At 37.1% G+C, this 23,176-nt stretch overlaps 1 long non-coding RNA gene across 2 annotated transcripts in view; it reads right to left on the reverse strand.

The window, feature by feature from the left end:
• Nucleotides 1-3,259: 3,259 nt before the first annotated feature.
• The window catches only part of LOC126934723 (uncharacterized), a 45,111-nt gene continuing 25,194 nt past the window's right edge, over nt 3,260-23,176 (reverse strand). For both annotated transcript variants that reach the window (XR_007719091.1, XR_007719092.1), the window contains exon 3: nt 3,260-5,156. This is a non-coding gene — a long non-coding RNA (uncharacterized LOC126934723). The remainder of the gene's footprint in view (nt 5,157-23,176) is intronic.

The following is a 23,176-nucleotide window of genomic DNA, read 5'->3' on the forward strand; positions in this document are numbered from 1 at the left end:
GCTTAGCTTATATCCAGATCAGTTATGTTTTACTCTAACACAGTAAAACTATTCAGTGTTATCAATGAGTTCACAAAGTAGTCAAAAGGTAAACTATACCTGAGATATCAAGTATAAAGAAATAAGAGGTTTTTAGGGTAACAATATAAAACAAATTATAAATGTGCTGAGGTCAATAAATCAGTGACCAGATAATTAGGGCCAATCAGAACCACAGACATAACTGAGAAAGACTATCTGTAGGTCAGCTTCACTGCTTCCCTCCCAGCCTTACTGCCCCAGTCACTCTACAGCTCCCAGGTTTAGTCACACCAGACTAGTTTCATTTCTTTGCACACCTCATGCAATTTCAACATGTCTTCCTACAATTTGTATTTCCTTTTCATCTTTTCTTGTGCTTCTATTTTTTAAAAAAATGACTTACTTATCATTTTATTTATCCTTCAAAGTCTACTTCAAAAGTGTCCAAGACTGACAAAACTACTGTTGTTTAGGAACCCTCAACCAGTAACTGGGGCCTTCTAGGAATTTAAGAGACTCTAGGAAATAAGAAGGAAAAGTCAGTTAATAATAACTTCTCATCCTCATGAAGTTTCTCATCCTCATGAAGTCAGGAGACCATTAGAGACCAAGAAAGTGATGATGTGATGTTTCCTGCTCATCCCCTAATTCAACAATTTTATTGAGCACCAACTATTTTATTATTCTAAGTAAAAATGCATCATTAAATAAGACAAAAATTATCCTCTTATGATGTTTTTATTATGATAGCAAGGCAGACAATTACATATATATATATATATATATATATATATATATATATATAAAACAACACACATAAATATATAACTTAAAATTGTGGTGAGTGTAAAAACTCAAAAAGACAATAAGATTATATTTGAGGGAAATGTAGACATTTTGGTTGAATCTCCAGCACTTACTTCATCATCTCTTGATGAATAACAGCAATGCATGATTTGGAGAAGGATTTCAGTTCAAATGGTGATGACTCATATCTCATATTTATAAATTATTCCCATCTACTTTATCAATGATTGGTTCAAGCATAATCATATGACTCAGTTCCAGTCAAAAAATGTAAAACCAGTTTACTGCAGGCATCAGAGAAAGTTTAAAAAAAATTTTTTATAGAAGAACCATAACAAATTAATAGTTTTATGGTATTAACAAGGAGCCTTGTGGCCCAGAATTTTCCTGAAACCATTTTTACCATCATGAAGGGGGAACCAGCTGTAGGAGGAATATAATGATATGGAAGCTGGACTTAAAAAAGGAACGAACTTGTTAGGGTACTAAGTCAATCACCTGAAACTCACCTGACCTCAGGATCTCCTCCTGTAGGATCTCATATTTCCTGCTGTTAACATAAACTTGAACCACATTTTCTTTTACCTGTTCCTGAAAACAAATGGCACAAAAGGCTAGATGGTCAGGCAAGATCTCTCTAAAAGGTGACGTTTGGACTGAAACCTAAATGATGAGAAGTAGCTAACTGACCAAAGATCTGGAGGAGTTGGAGACAGTCAGGATAAAGAGGCTAAGGAGTAAAGAAATAACAATCAGCTTTTTGAGGGACAGAAGGAAAGCCAGTGTGGCTGGTGAAGTGTGAACCAAAGAGAGAATGGGATAGGAACCAATTGAAACATACACAAGAGTCAGAGTTTTAACTGAGATTTTAATAGATTCAACGCATCTCTTCTTTGAAAGGTTTAGCAGAAATCGAAGTTTTTGTTATTCTTTCTGAAGTCATATATTTGTCATGACATCCAAAGCAAAGAACACCTTAAATGCTCTCCAACCCCTCAGCTAAGATCCACGTCTCAAATTTGAAGATCCTAAATTAGGCGATTCTGACAGAATGCTGAGTAATATACACCCTTTTGTTGGGCTATAAAAATCCAAAAACATAGGCAGAAAAGATTTGATGGTAAAAAAAAAATTATTGTAAGACAAATGGGAAGGGGAAAGAGACAGTCAATATTCTGACATCCGGGCATACAAACAATTCTGCTTAAGTTATTTTAAATATCCAGAGCCAAATGGAGAATTACAGACAGTGTTAAACTATCACCGTTTATCTTCATAGTTTATTATTGCTTCTAAATCCTTAACATATTGTAAAACTAAATGCTCCATACTTTACTCACCTGTATAACACTTGTACGTATTCTATTTTAAACCTAATTTTGTTTAGTTATGTGCATATGTATCTATGTCTTTCCCAGCAGATTGTAAGTTCCTGGAAAAGAGACAACTTTGAAATCTCTTTTGTATTCCCTCATCCTCTGACAGCTCTATCAATTTAATAGAAACTCAGTTCATTTCTGATGAATTAAATGCTCCTTAGTTGCCATTTAACACTGGCAGACAGGTGCTAAGATTCCATTTCTCAATAATTATATTATATAGAATGCATACTAGGTAAGCTCATTCCAATAGTTTGTGACAAAATTTTATATAAAAGAAGGATTCTATTTCAGTTTATAAATAATTACAGGCTTTTTTGGTCTAACTTCAAAATTTAACTGATGTCTGAGTTTCTGAAACCAACAATTCCTTCATTTGTTTCATAGAAACAACTGCTCTAAATTGCAAACAACTGTCTAAAAACGTACCCACATTCACATGGTACATTCACCTCATTCTTCAAATATTGGTTTCCTTAAGGAATCAGTATCTGGCACCCAACATTTGGTTTTGATGTCCTTCCTATGTGTTCGCAGAGCAACCTGGTTTGTATGACTCAACCTATGTAGTTCAGTCTTACTCTGATAGATACACAATGCATGTTTGGTTGATTAATCAAGAAAAAGTCTGTGACATCCAACTTCCTTCCCATCTGCAAGCTCTTATCAGAGAGACAGTCAACATAATAATGTCTGCCGTGTGACTGATACAATAAATAAATAAATAAATAAATAAATAAATATTAATGCTGTTGATATTAGCAAAGTAGCATATATTATGCCAAGAGCATTCACACACATTATTTCGTTTCATCCTCAAGACTTCTTCTAAAGCCAGTGATCCTTCCTCTGCTCTTCTCCACTTCCATCTACAGGCTAAGGCAATGGAAATCGAAACTCAAAATGAGCTTTTTTTTTTTTTTTTTTTTTTTTCTGAAACTGAATTTAAGTCTGAAGGATTCTAGAAATATATATATATACACACACACACACACATATATTATATATATATATATATATATATATATATATATATATTCACTTGTGTTCAATGTACTCTATTTATTGAGTCTAAGAATTCCTTGAGAGCCAGGGGAATTATTTATTTATGGTATTCTTTTCAGCCTCCCACTGTAATGCCCAGCATGTGTTATGTGCCCATTAAAGGCCAATTGAATTTAAACAAGGAGGATCATTTCTTAAAATTCTCAACAGTGAGGCTACAAGTGCAAGAAAAATCTACTTTATTTTCTAGCCAAATCAAAGTTTTGCTTACTCAGATATTTCTTTTTTCAATTATTCTGCTTAACCAATATTTTACTGAAGTAAAATAAGTCATCAAATAAAATCAGTTTCTCTTGCAAACTAACATTTTTCGTTTTGCTTCACATATTCATTAGTAACCTTAAAGTACGCTATTTTAAATATATTATTGATATAAACTTATATATTTAAAACTGAGTATATTACCATGTTTATCTTGCTATTTGCTGGACATCTTAACAAGTAAACTTGATTCATTTTCAAGCTTTTGAAAGAAAATGTTCCGGCAACTGCTAGTTGATCTTGGTGAATCAGGACTAGCTCCCACAATTAACTTCTGAGATTTTAAATTTGTCAAAGAGAAAGTACAAATGACTTAATGTGTGGAAGAATGTCAGTGTCCACTGTATTATGATCTGATAGTAAGCAACCTCAGTTCCTCTTCCTGGTTCCAACTGAGGTTAAAATGAAACTTTCTGGATCTGCTTCTGAATATTCTCTATTTTCGGAGATAAAAACTACTAAATTGTTGACATCTCAGTTGGCTCCATAACTGATATATTTCAAACTGTGTATTTACTTTAAAGTATTGCTTTACCTTTACAAATTTAATACACTTTAAAAATCCCTTGAAAATGTAAGTTTAGATTTTGTCATTATTGGGTAATTTGACATCGAATAAGGAAAATGAAATATTTTTATCTGTTTCAAACAAATGAAGATATAAAAGATGCTGCCATTTTTTCCCCTGGTTTATCATGTAGTTGCTGTTATACAAAGAGGAATGAATTCAACATCAAACATCTGTACTTCAATGTCAACATGCGGTTCAGTAGCAAACAAATGATTCCATGATTTACATGAAGAGCTAGCAGGTTTTAATTTTAGGTTGAATCAGTTTCTAGAACTTCTTCTAAAATTTGAGCCAACAATTCTGGGAAAATCATCTCTGATAAGTGATGAAGATAATATGTCATTGTTGTTGTTTGTTTTGTTTGTTTGTTTGAAAGACATCCTGGGATTCCTGAGGAACATAAAACAGCTAGAGTCACTATCAAATCAGGCTGGGATTCTTTAGCTCTAATGCCAGTCCATATCACTGTTGAAGCATTCTCACCACAGATTACTCTCCTGTTAAAGTGGCAATTTGAATATTTCCTCCAAACCTTTTGTTTTAATTATTAAATACAGTTGCCCAGAGAGATTTTTGTTGTTGCTGTCAGACTTTATATCAGGTAGGCTGTATTCTCTGCATTCCCTAAAACATTTCGGTATCTCAATAATCAGCTACTTGGTTGTCTTTCAGTTTCTTAATAAGGACAGTCACATGTCACAAGAGAACTCAGCCAGGTATAAACAGACAATGAAATCAAAGCTGTACCAACCCCTTCCACCATAGAATCATGGACTTTAAGAAGTTTCAGGGACCATCTAGCCCAATGTTTCATTTTACAGATGAAAAATTCTGAAGGTCACATTGGTTCAAGACTTTTTTAAGATCATAGCGTCTACTAGCAGGTATATCTTCTGGCTCCTAGATTTGTTCGTCCTAAATCTCGTAGTCCTCAGATCTTCTCGTTGCCATTCTCGTATCCTCCTGTGAAGGACTAGCATCTTCCAGACTTCTTTTTCATATGGCTCCTGCTGGTTTAGGCCACTGGGAGGCACTGGTAGAGGACTGGAGGACTAGAAGAAGAAAGAAGCAAACAGTGCCTTAACAATATCTGTACATGGTAAAGCCATAATATTGCATTTTTCATATATGAGTATGATTAGAAAATCAAGATTTAGTCTATTAATCACAGATGGAAAATTTCAATGTTTCAAGGGGCTGGTTAGGTCACATAAATGAATAAGGCAGGCACAGTAGACACCATGGAGAACACTCAACCTATCTAGAGAAGACAGACTAACACACAGTTCCAGAAAACTACTGCCCTGTGAAAAGCTGGCCCATGCTGCTGACTTCTCTGAATTTTTCATTGAAAGGAAACACCTAGAACTGCATGTGAAATTTTCTTTTTTTCTAAGTGATAGCAAGCATTTCAATTTTAAAACACAACTATATGGACCAAATGCAATTTAACTGTGAGTTAAATCTGGCAGGCAGTTTATGATTCCGGCTTTGGGACAACAGCTCACCTCTAGGGAGGAAAAGTGTATTTAAATATTCACCAAGAAGTGCAGGATTAAAGCACTCACTGGAGTAGTTCCTTTTCCCCACTGCCCTGCACGTTGAATATGTGGTTATTTCAAATAATCATTCTATCTTGCTAAAACATCTTAACATAGCTGCTTAAATATTGCACTTTACTTAGTGTGTTTAAACACAGACTAAGCATGATCATACAGAGTTTTGGGGAGTTAAAAGGGCAACATTTGATAAAGACCATCAAACTGAGTTGCCAAAAAACCAAACAAATCCTGCTGTAAGTACATGGCATACCTTCAGTTATTATCTACAAATAAACCCTGGTAATGAGGTTTGGGATTCCTCTCAGTTGCATGTTGATGATAGATTCTCTGTGGAACTGACTCTAACCCATTAAGCAAGCTTGTTCCTGCCACCACGGCTGTTAATTTGACAAGACACTGTCGCATTAAGTAGAACAAACATGTTTTCATCCAGTCAGCCATCCAGAACCGACATGGCTGTTACTCTAACAACTGGATATTGATTGGAATCACTCACCCCTTCTGACCCTCCACTGGGAGGTGGAGACCAGGCTCAAGCTGGCTGAAGATTTGCCTCATTGGCACACATGGGTAGCATATTAAGGATAGCCACAAATTTTAAACCATTTAGCTCCTTGTCATGTTCATCCTTCAGGCACTGTCTGGTTCTCAGTTTCTTCAGTGGAGCAAAAGGCTCCCAATAAATCATTGTTTATTAATTTTATAGATCTACACATCCATTTGTGAGGATGAATTTGTGCTGTTTTAGAATTTAAAACTTCATAAATGCAAAACATCATAAGGCACACAAAGATATTTTACAAGAAGTCCAAAAGATAAAAAATTAAAACTTTTTAAATTCTAAAAGGTAGGATGGAGTCTTCCCTCTCTTTTTAATCTATGTGATTGAGAGACATCCACTTAGTTTTTGAATGACCAATCCATTTAACCCAGATATAATCTTAAAAGGCTATAAATCAAGCTAACTGAAAAAAAAAATGATATTTACCTGATGTTAACTGTTTTTAATCTGGCTATTTTTAACCTGCTTATTAATATGGGTACCTAACATTTAGTAGAGCTTGCTTTTCACTCAGTCATTCATTTACCATAGATAAATTTTAACATGTGAAATTGCTGGGGTATCATTTACCTGTGTCTCTATGTCAATCTCAGCATGTGTTAGGCCCTGCTCTGTTCACTAAACTTCACATGCATGACAGCATCCCATGGTTGAAAAGGACCTTAAAGGACATTTAGTCAAATTGTTCACCAGACTCCCTTGCCTGCTCTGGAACAGTCTCAAGAATTGGGCATTCAATATTTGCTTGAACACCTCCAGTGTCGGTAAACTCATTAAACTCATAACCATCTGGAGAATTCTATTAAAATATTAGACATATATCCTCTGTTTTTTCTAGTATAGGTCAAATCCTTCTTCTGCAGGGAAGTGATTCAAATATCGAAAAATAGTAATGATATTCTCTTTCTGTCTTCTTCAAGAGATATGGTTTGAATTTATGTCCTCACCCAAGTCTCATGTCAAATTGTAATCTCCAGTGTTGGAGTTGGGGCCTGGTAGAAGGTGACTGGATCATGGGGGCAGATTACCCCTTTGGTGTTGTAGAGTTCTCATGAGATCTGGTGGTTTATAAGTGTGTGGCACCTCCCTGCATCTCTCTTCTGCTCCGGCCATGTGAAGTGCCTGGCTCCTTCTCTGCGTTCCACCATGATTGTTAAGTTCCCTGAGACCTTCCCAGAAGCTGATGCTGCTATGCTTCCCCACACAGCCTGCAGCACCATGAGCCAATTAAACTGATTTTCTTTATAAGTTACACAGTTTCAAGTATTTCTTTATAGCAATGTGAGAATGGACTAATACACTCAGCTAAACACCTCAGTTCTTTGAACTACTTATCTTATAGCAGTCTGCAAACTGTGATCTAAGAGCTGTATCCAGCCTTTCACCTGTTTTTGTAAATAAAGTTTTATTAGAACAAGTCCATTCAATTACATATTTTCTAAGCTGCTTTTATACTACAATGGCAGAATTGACTAGTTGTGAGAGAGAGCGTACAGCCCCCAAATATTGAATAACCTGGCCCTTTAAAAAATAGTTTGTTGGCCACTGTCTTATACCATGGTGTGCTAAGAACCCTCATCATCTGTATTCTGGATGTCTTTCAGTTTTTCACTATTGCTATAAGCCCGTGACCTGCAAAACTCAAGAAGCTTGTGTTACTTGTTCTGGATACATTTTCTATTAATGTAGAAATAAGTCCTTTGGCTTACAAAAATTCTCCATCCTAAAGCACAAAGAAATCCTCAGTTAAACCATTGAGATTAGCCTGATTTATAGCAGAAAATATAAAGTTTTGCTGTTTTTCTCCAAGTGTATTCTCATTTTACTGTTCCATCGTTGCTTTAAAATATACTTTTGAGTACCTGTTATTGCAGAGCATTGTTCTAGACACTACATAAAATACTAAGACAGGGTTCTTCCCAAAAGAGTTTGCATCTGGTTGTATGGAGGAAAGTATTTATAAAATACCTGATATATTTGGGGTTTTACAAATCTCCCTTCACTGGATTATCAGCTGCATAAGGTCAGGCTGCCTTGTCTGCTTGGCCCTGTAACGTCTCCCCAGTGCCTAGAATGGTGCTCAGCATATGGTAAATTATCAGCAAATATTTGTGGGATGAGGGAAACGATTAGAAGAGGGAGACAAAATGTAATCAAATATTAAATTATGTGATTAAGACTATACAAACAACAGGAACTCTGGGAAGAAATAGATCAACATGGTCTGGACAGAGTGCTGAATGGAAACTTCATCATGGAATCTAGCTTCTCCTTTTAAAATAGATATCTCTTCTACAATCTGCAGATTGTTATTTCTCACCCACATCAGAATCCTCTAGTTGGCTTATTAAAAGGAGACATTCTTGATGCCTACGAGGACCTCCTGAATCAGAATCTGGCTGCCATGCCCAGAAATTATTCTTATGAATTCTAAAATTTGAAAACTACCCCTCTCAACAGAAGGTGACACAGTCTCTATGTGAATACCTCTAGTGATGAAGAACTGACACTCCCACAAGCTTCTGTATTTGTTAGCTTTAGTTGTTGAAAAATAATTTTTTACTGAGTTGCAATCTGCCTCCCATCATTTCTAATCATTGGTCTCAGCTGCATTCATTAGAGTCACAAGAGACAAATTTATTTTTTCTCTTGCATATGACAACTCTTCAAATGTGGAGAGTTCTATTAAATGTCTTCTCCTAAATCAACATGACTTAGATGCTCTTATCTTTGTAGTTGTTGTTCACTAGCAGAACTTCCCGAGATCTATCAGTTACTCCGACATTCTGCTGAGGTGCCAGAGGAACCCGGCACTCAGAGCCAAGTAAGTGGTTTGGGAATCTGCAGATGAATCTCTTTTCCTTCTATACCAAATGAAACTGTCTGCCACACCCATTCATCATTCACACCTAAAGCCAGAGTGTGTACTTCCCCCTCTAGCCCTTTATGTTCAGTCTCAGCAGACTCATTGGAAGGGGTTGAGGAGACACGTGTTCATAGATTGTGGATTCCCATCTCCACACCATTCTTAACACTCCTGTCAAGTTCCATATTTCCCAACATCCATCTTAAAATGTGTCTCCCAGAACAGACTAATGTAGAGGTCAAGGTCTAAGTCAGAGTTAGACTTCACCACTAATTAGCTGTGCAACATTGGGTGGTTATTGTTTAAATTCTTTTACCCTCCATTTGCTTAATCTATAAAATAGAAATAATAGCACTGCCTCATATGGTTGTAAGAATTTAATGTGGTAAAGCAATCAACATAGTACCTGGTGGTATACAGTAGGAAATATAGGTAAAGCAATCAACATAGTACCTGGTGGTATACAGTGAGTTTTCAATAAATGTCAGCCATTATTACTACCTTCTTGGTAGAATGAGACTATTACATCCCAGCAATCCTGTGAGTGTTGTAATATTTTTATTTACATTTCTGTCTCTTTGTGCAGATGGTGAACACAGGCAGGGGCCACATCTGACTTATCTCTAACTCCAGGTACTAAAGAGCCACTGGGGAGTCACGTAATCCAACACTACCTAAGTAAGTTTTCAACCTCTCCAGTATTTTGCATATTACCAACCCCCTACTTTGTGCTTCTAAACTAGGCCAACCTAATACATGCAACTCTGTGGGCAATCAATTTTAGAAAGCCACCATCACAACAGCCTCTTCTTCATAATTGTCTGAAATCCAGCTTCCCTGACCCTGCCCTTGAGCCTAGGCTGAGTCCATCTCCCTGTCTTACACCTGATCCCCTGGCTTGGTCACAAATTTTTACTTACATGCTCACTTATGGACATATGGACTAGATTTGAGCTTGCTCTCTGACTTGCCCATATTCTGACCCTTATGAGTAGCCATGCTGGTTTCCTGAGTTGCAAACTCCCAAGCCTAGAGCAGTACCCTGTGTTGGACGTCTGGCCAGCACTCCGGTCATGCCTGCCCTATCATCCCAGAGAAAAGCAGTCAGGGAATAAGAATGATGCCACAATACAGGGTTTACTACACATCAGACTGATCTGGCTCACCATGTCATTTTAGTTTCAACTCTTTTGCTTTGCAGACAAAGGGTAAGAGCAACACATCATTAATATGTTATTGCATTATCAGTGATGAGGTGCTAATAAAGTTAGTTCAACAAGACATGGGTTACACATAGGTAGGTCCCAGAAAATTTTATCAGCCTCAGCTCTGGAAGTCAGGATGATGATGACATCAGGTCTTAAAAGCAAACTGCAGGGGCTGAATCTGACCTCCTTTGTCTTTGTGGCGGTGGCTCAACACCCAATCAATCTTACAACAGCAGTGTGATGCTTTGCGCAAAAGAGGCTGGCACAATTCAGCTGAGGAGGCGGGTTGATGGAAAGTGACTCTGGCATTGCTGAGTTCAAAAGGAATTAAGGATTCATGAGAATGCTGCACAGGCAGGCAAGCATAGATCCCCGGATGAATGCTGAATGAGTCACAAGGGAGACCTGGCTGGGCTTCGAATCCCAAATAAGCAAGGAATTGCTTTTTGATGATGCCGAACTATAAATATCATCACCTCAGAAAACCAGGTTCTCCTCTTAGTGTCAGGAATCAGCAAAGAGGACTACAAGGCCAAATGTGTACGTTATTGACAAACATAATGCTTTACATAAAGAACACTGCCACTCTAAAACCAGTTGTGAAGCAATTTTGAATTTTTCTTAATATTTTAATTGTACTTTAATCAGAGTAAAAAATCATGGGTGGAATTCAAAAAATTTCATTTTTGGGGGCCACTTCACTGGCAATATAATTACAAGCATTTTCTCTGGTCCTAATCTGGGTTTGGTTATGAAATTGCTAATGTCTAAGTATCACATATCATAAAAATGAGTGTGTTTCAGGTTTGCCTGCCACTTTTTCACTCCAACTCCTTACATTTTTTTGAATTTCTTTCTTTTGACCACGGATGGAAAACAAAGAAACAAAAATTGTATTTTTTTGCCAAAATTTTCCAAAAAGCATTGAAAAAAATGTGTCCAAAATCCTTGGGTTTTAAATACTCGTCTCTGTTGTGCTTGTCACGAGCAGCTCTTGTGGAATCCCTCACTGCAGGACTTGATGAATTAGTGCAGACCTTGCTCACAATCAGGAAAGGTGTTAAGGGCTGTATCCTTGTGACTTATTCAATTCTGCAAGGGTGGATGGGCCTTATTTTCAGCAAAGCTGGGCCCACGTAATTGTCACAATAGAGGAAGTCAATATCCTGCTTAACATCCAATATGGTTCTGTATTCATCAAATGCCTGGGATAGGGTGATATGTGTCAACACTGGAGCTTTATGTATAATTTTTTAAGTGTATACAGAGACACATACGTACATAAACCTCATACAACACCATATTCTCACCATTGTGCCTTCAATATAACGTGTCAAACAATGGGACCTAATGTAGGGGTTAATAAATTATGTATGTAGAGACCTGGATCAACATGGCTATACTCAACCGTAATGTTCAGCAAGCTGATTAAACCAAGGCAGGTCTGAGCTCTAGACTACGTGACCAGAATTCCATGAACAGGGTCCCTGCATCATCTGGGAAGAATTCATCTACTTTCCCTGCTCTCTTCCAATTTCTGACTGTTCTTTCTGTAGTTATTTGTCAATTAAAAGGAAGGAGACAGTGTTGCTGCTACACTGTGTTCCTATCTTCACTAACATCTACTAAGAAAATTCCAGCACCTTGCCTGACAAATGCAAATAAATATTGTATCATTTTGATTAATCACAGTAATATACACAGACCACTCAACTTTTTTAAAAAAAGAATCACTGGCTTTTCAGGACTTTCTGGGAGTTTTTATTGTTTTCCTTCATTTTACGGTAATGTAAAGGAGAATCATGCTACAAAAATTTAATACTTATCTTTTCCTTGAATGTAATTTATACCATCTAAACTCCTCTTTGATACTTTAAAATTACTCTGTTGGCTCCTCACCTGGGATTTTTATAATATAAATAAAATGTTCTCTGCATTAAGACTTAGGCATATAAATAAATAAATTTATACATTCCTTTCTCTGAAAAGAGTTACAGATCGGAATGTACAATACATGATATATTTTTATTCTTACAATCTTCTCTCACAACATGCTTATACATTGTACATTAAAACCAGGTTTGGGCCCTGCTAAACTTCATCTGTGCATGTGACATATATTAATGTAAAAATCTTATTATTTTCCTCATAATAGAAGCACTTGAAAATTTGCTTAGAATCTCCAGAAGCAAATAATAGAAAAATTGGTATCTAAGAAAGTTGGGGGAGTATCAGAATAGCATTAAAGGCCTTTTTGAGTTTTAACAAAAAATGAAAGAAAGAAAAAAGAAAGAAAGAAAGAAGGAGAAAAAAAGAAAGAAAGAAAGAAGAGAAGAGAATGAGAAAGAAAGAGAGAGAGAGAGAGACCCTCCTTCAGCAAGGTGTTTAGAGGTTCAAGCTCTAAGATACCATGCGCCATCTGGCCTCAGCCCGTCTTCCCAGTCCTCTCTCTCCTCCTTACCCCTTCCACTAGCCTTCCTCTCCTGTCCTATTGGCTACTGTTTAGTCCCTGAATATATGCACTATCATACCACTATGACTTTGCCCATGCTGCTCGCTATCTTTCCACCTCCTCACTCCTCCTCTACCTATTGGGGTCCACTTAGTTTCTGAGACTTCATCCAAATCTCACTTTTTCTGTGAAATCGTCCTCAAGTATACCTTGTTCCACATCTCCTACTCACCCAACTAAAAAGAATGTCAGCCCCTGGTGCATTAAGTACAGTTTGTCTGTCTCTTTCAGCCTCTAGGACAGGAATTGGCATAAGCAGTGGATTATGAACAAATTAACCAATTGCCAATGTACAAACCTTACTTCAGTCTCTATGACCTTTCCTTTTAGAACCACACTTTGCATTTTATTATTTTTGTTTTTTAACTTTTATTTTAGGTTCAGGGGTACACGTGCAAGTTTGTTATATACATAAACTTGTGTAAAAGGGGTTAATTTACAGACTATTTCATCACCCAGGTACTAAGCCTAGTACTGAATAGCTATTTTTTCTGCTCCTCTCCCTCCTCTTAGCCTCCACCCTCAGGTAGGCCTCAATGTATGTTGTTCCTTTTTTTGTGTCCATGAGTTCTCATCACTTAACTCCCGCTTATAAGTAAGAACATGTGATATTTGGTTTTCTGTTCCTGCATTAGGTTTCTAAGGATAATGGACTCCAGCTCCATTTATATTCCCATGAAAGGTGAGATCTTGCTATATAGTATTCGATGGTGTATATGTCCCACATTTTCTTTATCCAGTCTGTCACTGATGAACATTTAGGTTGATTCCACGTCTTTGCCATTGTGAATAGTGATGCAATGAACATTTGCATGCATGTGTCTTTATGGTAGAATGATTTATATTCCTCTGGGTATACCCACAGTAAAGGAATTTCTGGGTTGAATGGTAGTTCTGTTTTTAGCTCTTTGAGGAATCACCACACTGTTTTCCATTATGGTTGAACTAATTTACATTCCCACCGATGGTGTATAATTGTTCCCTTTTCTCTGCAATGTCACCAGCATCTGTTATTTTTTTCCTTCCCTAATTTCCCAGTGAACTCTGCTGCTTATTGGTGTTTCAAGTGTCCTTGTCAAGCCCTGGATTTCTTCCTGTTGATGTAATATTCACGTTATCACCAATATTAGGTCCTCTACAATTTCTTTTGGAGGTTTCCGACATGTCTTAAGACTAGAGAACACCATACTGAGTAAGAGTTAAGAAACTGACAGTCTGGACCTTAATATTTTACTTACTTACTCCAAGGCCTAAGACAACCACTATTTATTTCTGGGTCTCTGAATACTCACTTGTAAAATTAGGAGGATACACTGAGTGTCTAAGGTCCTTTGCAATGCGAGAAAAATCTGTGGCTGGTAAGATTTTCAAGAGTAGTGCCTCCGGTAGGAATAATTTCAGCTTGATAAAGATTTAATTTATTCATGTATTCATTCAACAAATATTCATTAAGTACCTATTTCATGTCAAGCATTTTTTCTAAGATCTGGGAATACAGCAATAAGCAGAATGTAAATGTAAATACCATCTATGTAGCTTACATTCTGATAGAAGTAGAGAAAATAAATTATAACTCATCTATGTATGTGAATGTGTGAATGAATATTTATTCTATCTTTCTATAAAATCAAGCAGTTTTAAATGCTGTAGCAGGAAAAAGTTTAAGAGCAGTTTAATGTGGAGAGAGAGGGAATATTGTTCAGGGCAAAGGTAGAAAGATAGATGGACCTATGATTTCATTCAGTATATCCAGTGAGAGAAAGACAAAGTGTGTGTGTGTGTGTGTGTGTGTGTGTGTGTGTGTGTGTGTCCCAGGCAGATGGGACAGCAAGTGCAAAGGGCCTGTGGGGTCAGAGTACGACCACTTGCTCAAAGAAGATAAAGAGGTTAAATTGCAATAGAATTAGACAGTGAATGAGAAATGAAGTTAAAGAGGCAGAGGTAGAAGAAATAGGTCACTAGGGCCCTGTGGGCCATTGTAAATGCTTGACTTTGAGTGCTGAGAGATTCTTGGAGGAATTAAAATAAAAGAGTGACAAACTCAGATTCAACCCCTTGGAAAGATCACTGTAGCTGTTGACTTGAAAATAGACAAGATATGGTCAGTGAAGTAGGTAAAGATAATTAAGAGGTTATTATAATAATCTACATATAAAACTACAGATAACTTGGACTTGGAAAGAAACCATGGAAATGGTGAGAGGCTGTTGGATCCCACTCATATTTTGAAGACAGAGCTGACATAATTTCCATAGATTATTTATGTGCAGTGTAAGGCAGAAAAGGAGTTAAACATTGCAGTATTTGTGGCCTCAAAAGGGTAAGGAGATAGTTGGCACTTAGTGAAATAGGGAAGAGTGCAGGAGGAGCAGGGAAGGAATTCAGGAGGTTAGTTTGGGACAAGATAAGTTTGAAATGCCCCTCAAATATCCAAGTGGATGTTTCAAGTAGGCTGCTGGGTAAGAGTCTGGAATTCAAGAACAAGTTCTTTGCTAGAGATACAAATTTTAAAATGATTAGGACAGAGATGGCTTTATGAGATCTCAGAATGGATGATATTACTCAGGGAGTGACTACAGATAGAGAAGCGAATAAATGCCCTAAATATCAAATACAGTCCCAGGACACTCTGAAAATAAGAGATTAAGATGATGAGGAGAAATGGGAAGGAGTGATGAGTGAGGTAGCAAGGGAGCCAAGCCAACACGTCCCTGAAGCCAAGTGAAAAGTGTTTCAGGAAGCAGATGGTATACTATGTCCAATGCAACTGAGAAGTAAAATGTGGTAAAACTTGAGTCAACTCTCAATTCCCATTGAATTACTGAGAGTCTTTCTAACTGTGGTCATTGTAGATCCTGAGCAGATATACATGGCAGCCTGGGCCAGATATAAAGAGCCAACAGATCCTTGCCTCAAGGCCTCTTAACTTAGCATCAGGTAGGGGACTAGATAATAGCCAGCATATAAGCATTCCTCTCCACCATCATCACCACAACCACTATAACATACACACACACAAACTTGTCATATGTAATTCTAAATGTGAAAAGCAAATAACTTTGTAACAACAAAGTGTAACTTTCGTGTGAGTTATAGCACATCAAACGTTTGATGAATTACAAAGTATAACTTTGTAGCACTAATTGTTAATGTTGCTACTATGTTATTACTATTAACTGCTTTTTTGACTGAGTGATTAGCAACTATCTGGCATTATTTTAATCATTTTACATATATAATTTTGTTAAAACCTCATGATGCCTTCTGAGATTATTATTAATACCACTCTGATTTTCAAATGAGAGTATGAAGCCTTAGAGAGGGGAGGTGGCTTGTCTAAGGTCACATGGCAAGTAACTGGCAGATTCTGTTTCAAAACCAAAAGTCTTCTTCTAGGTCTCTCAGCCAAGAAATAAGAATGGGAATGTTCAGGTCTCCTAAATGCCCTGTTCTTTGGATAATACATGTATTTTCAACTGTCTATTACCAAGTTTACTTCTTTGTGATTCACAATAGGGATGGGTAATCTGGAACTAACTCCAGAAGTTTCCTGATGTTTAAAATACAGGCAATAGCTAGCTTTGCCATCCTTTCTTAGACAGTTAGTCATTGCTGAAACAAAGTGTTCCATGGTTAGACTGACCCATGAGTAGCCAAGAGACATTTGAGTGGTAGCCTTCCATTCCCTCAAGACTGTAAAGCTGACCTAAATAAAGTTACTAGCTATCATTTCTAGAATTACATGACCATGTTTCCCAGCCTCTGAGTTTACTTTTAAGAAATAATACTCCAGAGGTTAGATATCAGACCTCTAATGACTGGGCAGTAGTTGGAACTTTACTATTATCAAGTATTGATTTGGTAAGATATGATAGAATCCTTTTTCTTAAGTGATTAGTGGTTGAGATGCCTACTTTGAAAATAAACAACAATCATACAGTAGAAATGCCAAGCCATTTGTTAGAGAGGGAAAGGAATCACTCAAATCCCTTAGTAGACAGAAAGAACTTTAAAATGTCTACACTATTAAAAAACTGATTTAGAGCACCTTTCCCCCCAAAAAAGACATACTTATAAGTTCAGACTATCAGTTTACCCCTTTGTATGCTAAAAAAAATATATTCTTGGAAAATCTTATTTCATGGAGAATATAGTGAAATGACACTGAACTCCATGTTTGGTGAATGCCAACATGCTGTTCTTGGACTGTTTTCATTATTCTTTATGCTCTTCCATTTCCTATGACAACCTTGTTCAGGTAAACCTTTGAAGTATTAGAGAAGAGAAAGAACAACTGACTCATTCTCAGCAAGGCAAGTATGGCCTGAAATTGAATTTCCTAACAATGTGATAGGTTGTACTGAGTCATTCATATGCTCATCTGGTCTCCTCTATTCTTCATCAAGACCTTCCACATACCATTGGAAAAAGTCTCACTGGGATCAAGCCTGTGATGTCTAGCTGTAATTGTGTGTGTGTGTGTGTGTGTGTGTGTGTGTGTGTGTGTGCGCGCATGCACAGGGATATCAGAACCATTGGCCTTCACTAGGAACAAGATTAGGGGTCCTACTTCATTAACAGAACAGTCTAACTATAAGAGAGTTGCCTGATGCAATTTGAATCTGGGCTCTGATCTCATCTTTCCTTCCTCAGAGGCATAAGGTAACCAGAACACCAGATTTGAAGTCAGATACAACCAGGTCCAAATCCTCATTCTGCGGTCTTATTCCTGTAGCATCTTAGAAACTGATTTACATTCTCTGAGCTTTGGGGCTCTCATTTGATCAAGGGGAATAAGTAGACTCATGGCACGTGAAGTGTACTTATATATAGCAGGTGAACACATGTTCACCCCTTTATTTTGGACATCGGTGAAACTTGAGCAGTAGTATCTTTTGTCAATTTCTTTAAAATTATCATCCTGCTCTAGAAAGTAAAGTTATCAAGCTGTTCTTTACCCAGTGAGAGCATTTAACTCATCGCTAGTTCTAAATTTAGAAACCACCTCAAAATCCGGTCAAAGCACTTACACAAAAGGATTTGTCCAGCTTTAACCAACTGGAGCTTTATGGGACTCAAATTAAAAGATGGGTGTGCTCAGGTGCCTCAAAACAACTACTGAGAGTGAAGGAATAATAATAATGACTAACAAATCTTAAGTGCTTATTACATTAATCATCATCTGCTGCTGTATAACAAACAATGCCCAAACATAAAGCAACAAATACTTATTATCTCTCACAGTTTTTGAGGGTTATGAGTCCAGAAGTGGCAAGCTGGGTAATCCTAGCTCCGGGTTTCTCATGAGGTTGCCGTCAAGATGATGACAGTTTAGTCATGTGAAATCTGTAGGGTCTGCTTATAAACTTGTTCACATGGTTGTTGGCAGGATTCAATTCATTGCTAGTTATTTACTGAAGACCTTAGTTCCTCACCACATGCGCCTCTCAATTCAGCAGCTAAGTGCCCTAGTTACATACAGTTGGTTTCTCCCTGGAGCAAATGACCCAAGAGAGCAACCAGGACACAGGAAATGACTAGCACAGGAAATGACATATCATGAAAACTTCCATGGCCTATTCATTGGAAGTAAATCACTAAGTGTAGCAGCTGTCAATGGAATGCGAACTAAGCTCCACTTTGAAATTCACCACACCTATTATATGCTCTGAAGCCATTCCAAGTATGTGATGTAAATTATTTCTATTTAGTTTGTACCATAATTCCATGAGGTTAGAAATTATCATATTCCCCATTTTGTAGATGAGATACATGAAGCTTAGAAAGTTTGATATTCACTCCAAGATGCAATAGTGCTGGGCTTCTAGACCAATCAGTCTGAATCTAGAGATAAAACATTTTGAATAATCAAAAAATTTACTTACTTCAGTAAAAGTTTTAATATTTTTCTTTGAAATTGATAATGTATATCTAGAGTATTTAGCATGCTTTAGTAAACAGAATTTTTGATTAAGCAGAATATATCATTTTCTGACAATGTCAAGTAATTAAATATTTACTGTTTATGAATTAAGATGTATTGTGACAGTTAAATCTGAGTCTACAACATTTTTCTATATGGCTTATACTTCATTCTCAAACATCTATCCCAGAAGACTATTATTTAAAATATAAGCAGTAGTGAAGAAATTTAGCCACATATTCAGGTACAGAAGTTAAAAGTTGTAAGAGATTCTAATGGATTCTGGTATAAAATTATCTTAGTATCTTTTCACTCCCTTTTTTTAATTCTCACAGATTTATTTCCAATTATCTCATAAACGTGAGGGGGGAAAAGAGCCCCAGTGAGAAATAACTTACACGGTCATTTAAGAGCTGCTTTTCTGCCAGCAATTGCTTGAGTTTAATTTACCAGGAGACAAAATTGCAGTTGTTGAGACAGTCAAAGCAGAAGGGGGAAGAGTCAATGATCCAGATCAAGGCTTCAGTAACGGGCAAGAAAAATGTCAGAAAGATGTTACTAGGATATGTAGAAGAAATGGGAGGGGAGAGAGAGGGAATGGAAGGGAGTAAAGAATGGAAGGGCAGAAAGAAAGGAAGGAAAGAGGACAATGAACAAATGAATGAATGTATAAAAGAATGGATGAAGGAAGAAACTGGGGCCTGCTATGATCTGATTTGTCCCCCAAAATTCATGTGATAAAATGTAATGGGCAATGTGATAGCATTAAGAGGAGAGGCCTTTAAGAGACGATTAAGTCATGATGGGGAAGCCCTCATGGATGGAACCAGGTTCCTTACAAAAGCCTAGAGAGAGTGGGTTCAGTTTTTTTTTTTTTTTTTTTTTTTTTTTTTTTTTTTTTTTTTGTCATGTAAGGACACAGTGTTTAATCTCCAGAAGATGCAGCAACAAAGTAACATCTTAGAAGCAGAGAAACTTGGCTCTATTAGAATCTCAACATGCTGGCACTTTGATTATAGACTTCCCCATCTCCAGAAGTGTAAGAAATAAATTTCTGTTGTTTATATATTACCCCATGTCAGGTATTTTGTTACAGCAGAAATAATGAATGAAAGGAAGGCCTGAAAGTAAAAGAAGGGAAATAATGGTGTAGGCAAAATGCCCTGCGGTGTCATGGAGAACGAACAAGTTTTGTGCAAAAGCTTTCAATGGGCCTCCATTGTCTAGAGCAAGTATGAATGAGCAAACTACTGCCTACTGCCTGCTGCCTGTTCCCAAGAGGGTTAACAGCTGAAGGGTGACAGCCAGAGCTTGACAACAGCCTGGGGAATAAGTTATTTATTTCTAAAGTGGGAACTTGTAACTGTCCAATAGGTTCTTCCTGCCTGCTGCACAAGTAAAGACCACAGCATTTCAGTAAAGAAAGAGTTTAACTGACATGAGGCTGGCCACAGCACGTGGGAGATGGAGTTATTACTCAAATCAATCTCTCCGAAAATTTGGGGATGGAGTTGTTAAGTACAATTTGGTGGGTAGGGGGTTGGAAAGTGGGGAGTGCTAATTGGTCATATCAAAGATGAAATCATAGGGAGTGGAAGCTATTCTCCTGCACTGAGTCAGTTCCTAGGTGGTGGCAAGAACAGAAGAACCTGTTTATTGATCTGGTTGGTGCCAGCTGATCCACTAAGTGTGGGGTGTGCAAAATACTTCAAGCACTGATCTTAGGTTTTATAATAGTGATGTTATCCTGAGGAACAATTTGAGGAAGCTCAGAATCTTGCAGCCTTCAGCTGCATGACTCCTAAACCATAATTTCTAATCTTGTAGCTATTCTGTTAGTCCTACACAGGCAGTCTAGTCCCTAGGCAGGCAAGGGGTTTGTTTTGGCAAAGGGCAGTTACCATCTTTGTTTCAAAGTTAAACTATTAACTAAGTTCCTTCCAAAGTCAGTGTGGCCTATATGCAGGAATGAATGAGGATAGCTTGGAGGTTAGAAGGAAGATGGAGTCAGTTAAGTCAGATCTCTTTCACTGCAATAACTTTCTCAGTTATATTTTTTGCAATAAGAGTTTCAATCTTGAGGTCACAGCATAGAATCCTTCCCCATCCAATTATCCTTTTCTGCTTTAGACAGTACCATTTTTATGATGCTTTATCAATAAAGGGAAATATTTTCATTCAGAGAAGATACAAGACTCAAATCTCAGTTGTTTATCTGAAAGCTGAAGATAATACATGTATTCATCAAAACTAGTATAATGAAGATTCAATGAGATAAAACAAGTAAAGTATTTACCACAGTATCGATGTCAGCTGCAATTATTATTATTACTACCTATATTGCAGGCTTTTGAAATACATTTGTCTAGAAAAATGCTCCAAAGTTAAAAATGAATATATAGTTCACAAGATATCCAAATCCTGGGTTTACAGCTATTAACATCTTTAAGCCTGCTCAATAAATGGCACGTCTGTAATTTCCCCAGGATTTGAACAAATTAAAAAAAATAAGGCCAAGGAGTGACAGGTGGTTGCCCATATATCTCATTTTGACAGATAAAAGCTGAGGAGGGCCAGTTGATGTGTGTATCTGGGAATTAGGCAGACTTACCAATCTAATCTCAGCCTCAGTGAACTAGGATAAGCTCCCCCTTCCTGTCCCTCACAGGGGAAGAGCCTAGCCTTGGAGGAGCAGAGCAGGAAGATTCTTTCAAAAACTAGATGAAAGTAGGAGAGCTGAGCACGCCTATACCCTGTTCACTCTTTTCAAATGTACTAAGCAGATAAGTCACTCCTCCTCCTTCTCTAGATTGAAGTAAGCCAACATGCAAGAAAAATGTCAGAAAGATGTTAATAGAATAAATAGATGAAGTGGGAGGGGAGAGGGAAAGAAGGGAATAAAGAAAGAATGGGAAGGAATAAGGGAGGGAGGGAGGACAATGAACAAATGAATTAATGTATTAAAAGAATGGATGAAGGAAGACATGGGGGCCTGCTATAGTCTGATGTGTCCCCCAAGAGATAGACTAAGGTCTGCAGATTCACTGAGTTCCCTTCATATGGAAGAAAACAACTAGCATGCTAGGTAAGTGTTCCCCAAAACAGATTTTCATAGAGAAATTCTGAATGTTCCCACCCCTGGGTCAGGCCTCAACTAGCCAGAACACTGGACCTTGGAACAAAGACACTAAAGGGAAATTCAAAAGTTCTTAAATTCTCTAGATTTAATACAGTGTGTACTCTATAACATTTTTTTTAAATTTTAGTAATGTACTTTCTTTTTTTGCAACATTTATTGGAGAGATCATTACCAGTTTTAAAGCCTGAGGAATCACTTTATTTTAAAAAAATGTAAAATATATAACCAAGGAAATAATTGCATTAACAATTACCACAATCAGAGAGAGCCCTAAACTAGTAATGCGAATATCTGATTTTCTATCCCAGTTCCACCACTTCCTAGCTAAATATCCTTGACTAGTAATTTAAACTCTAAATCTATTATCACATCTTTAAAATGCAGAGGATACCAGGATGCATAAGATTTTTCACATGCTGCTGAACAGATCACTAAAGGATATATGAGAAAGCACTTTAAAGGTGTTGCGAATGTAAATATGGCATCTTCAAGAATGCCAAATATATTTTAATATAACAGAATTTTTAAAAAAAAAATCTAGTATATTGGAAACATAGACCAAGAAAAAGCATCAGTGTTTTAGCAGTATGTAACAACAAAACACAAAGAGAAAAGAAAAAAAAAGATTCCATTTTCTCCCACTCATAAATCCATTAATTTTTCATGATGGGCTTGGCCTTGGAGAGATTTTACATAGAAGAGGAGTTTCTCATTATGTTGTCCAAGGACCAAATATTTGGGAATCAACAAATAGCCAAACAATTGGATATTTCATATAAATGTAAAACCACTGTATTTATCCTTTAAAAAAAAAAAAAGTCAGACTGAATCTACCACGAGCTTCTTCTTTCAAATGCTTTTCATTCAAAAATGAAACAAAAGATGCTGCTGCTAAGAGCTTCAAGGTCTAGAATGCCTATGTGCTCCTTATTATAATTCCTTTCTTCAAAATAGGCATCTTGTGTCCCAGAAGGACAAGCCTTGTGTTCACTCAGCTCTAGGAATTGATTAATGTCTCGGGATGTGATGTATATTTAAGCCAAACTCGCGGCCTATTAGCAATTCACAAACCATGACTTGCACAGTGCTGTGCTCAAATCTATTTTGCATTACAAAATGTTTATAAATCAGCCTCTATTCCCAGAATGTTATATAAACACGTCAACAAATCACATGTGTATTAAGGGGAGAGAGGTAGAAGGCTGGGAATTTATCATAGCCTCAGGCTGTTCTAGGACAAATTAAATACTACCCTGGCCACCGAGGTCCCCACTAGGCAGTCGTTCAGAATGAACTGTAG

This window comes from Macaca thibetana, chromosome 14 (assembly GCF_024542745.1).
Source record: "Macaca thibetana thibetana isolate TM-01 chromosome 14, ASM2454274v1, whole genome shotgun sequence".
Taxonomy (NCBI): domain Eukaryota; kingdom Metazoa; phylum Chordata; class Mammalia; order Primates; family Cercopithecidae; genus Macaca; species Macaca thibetana.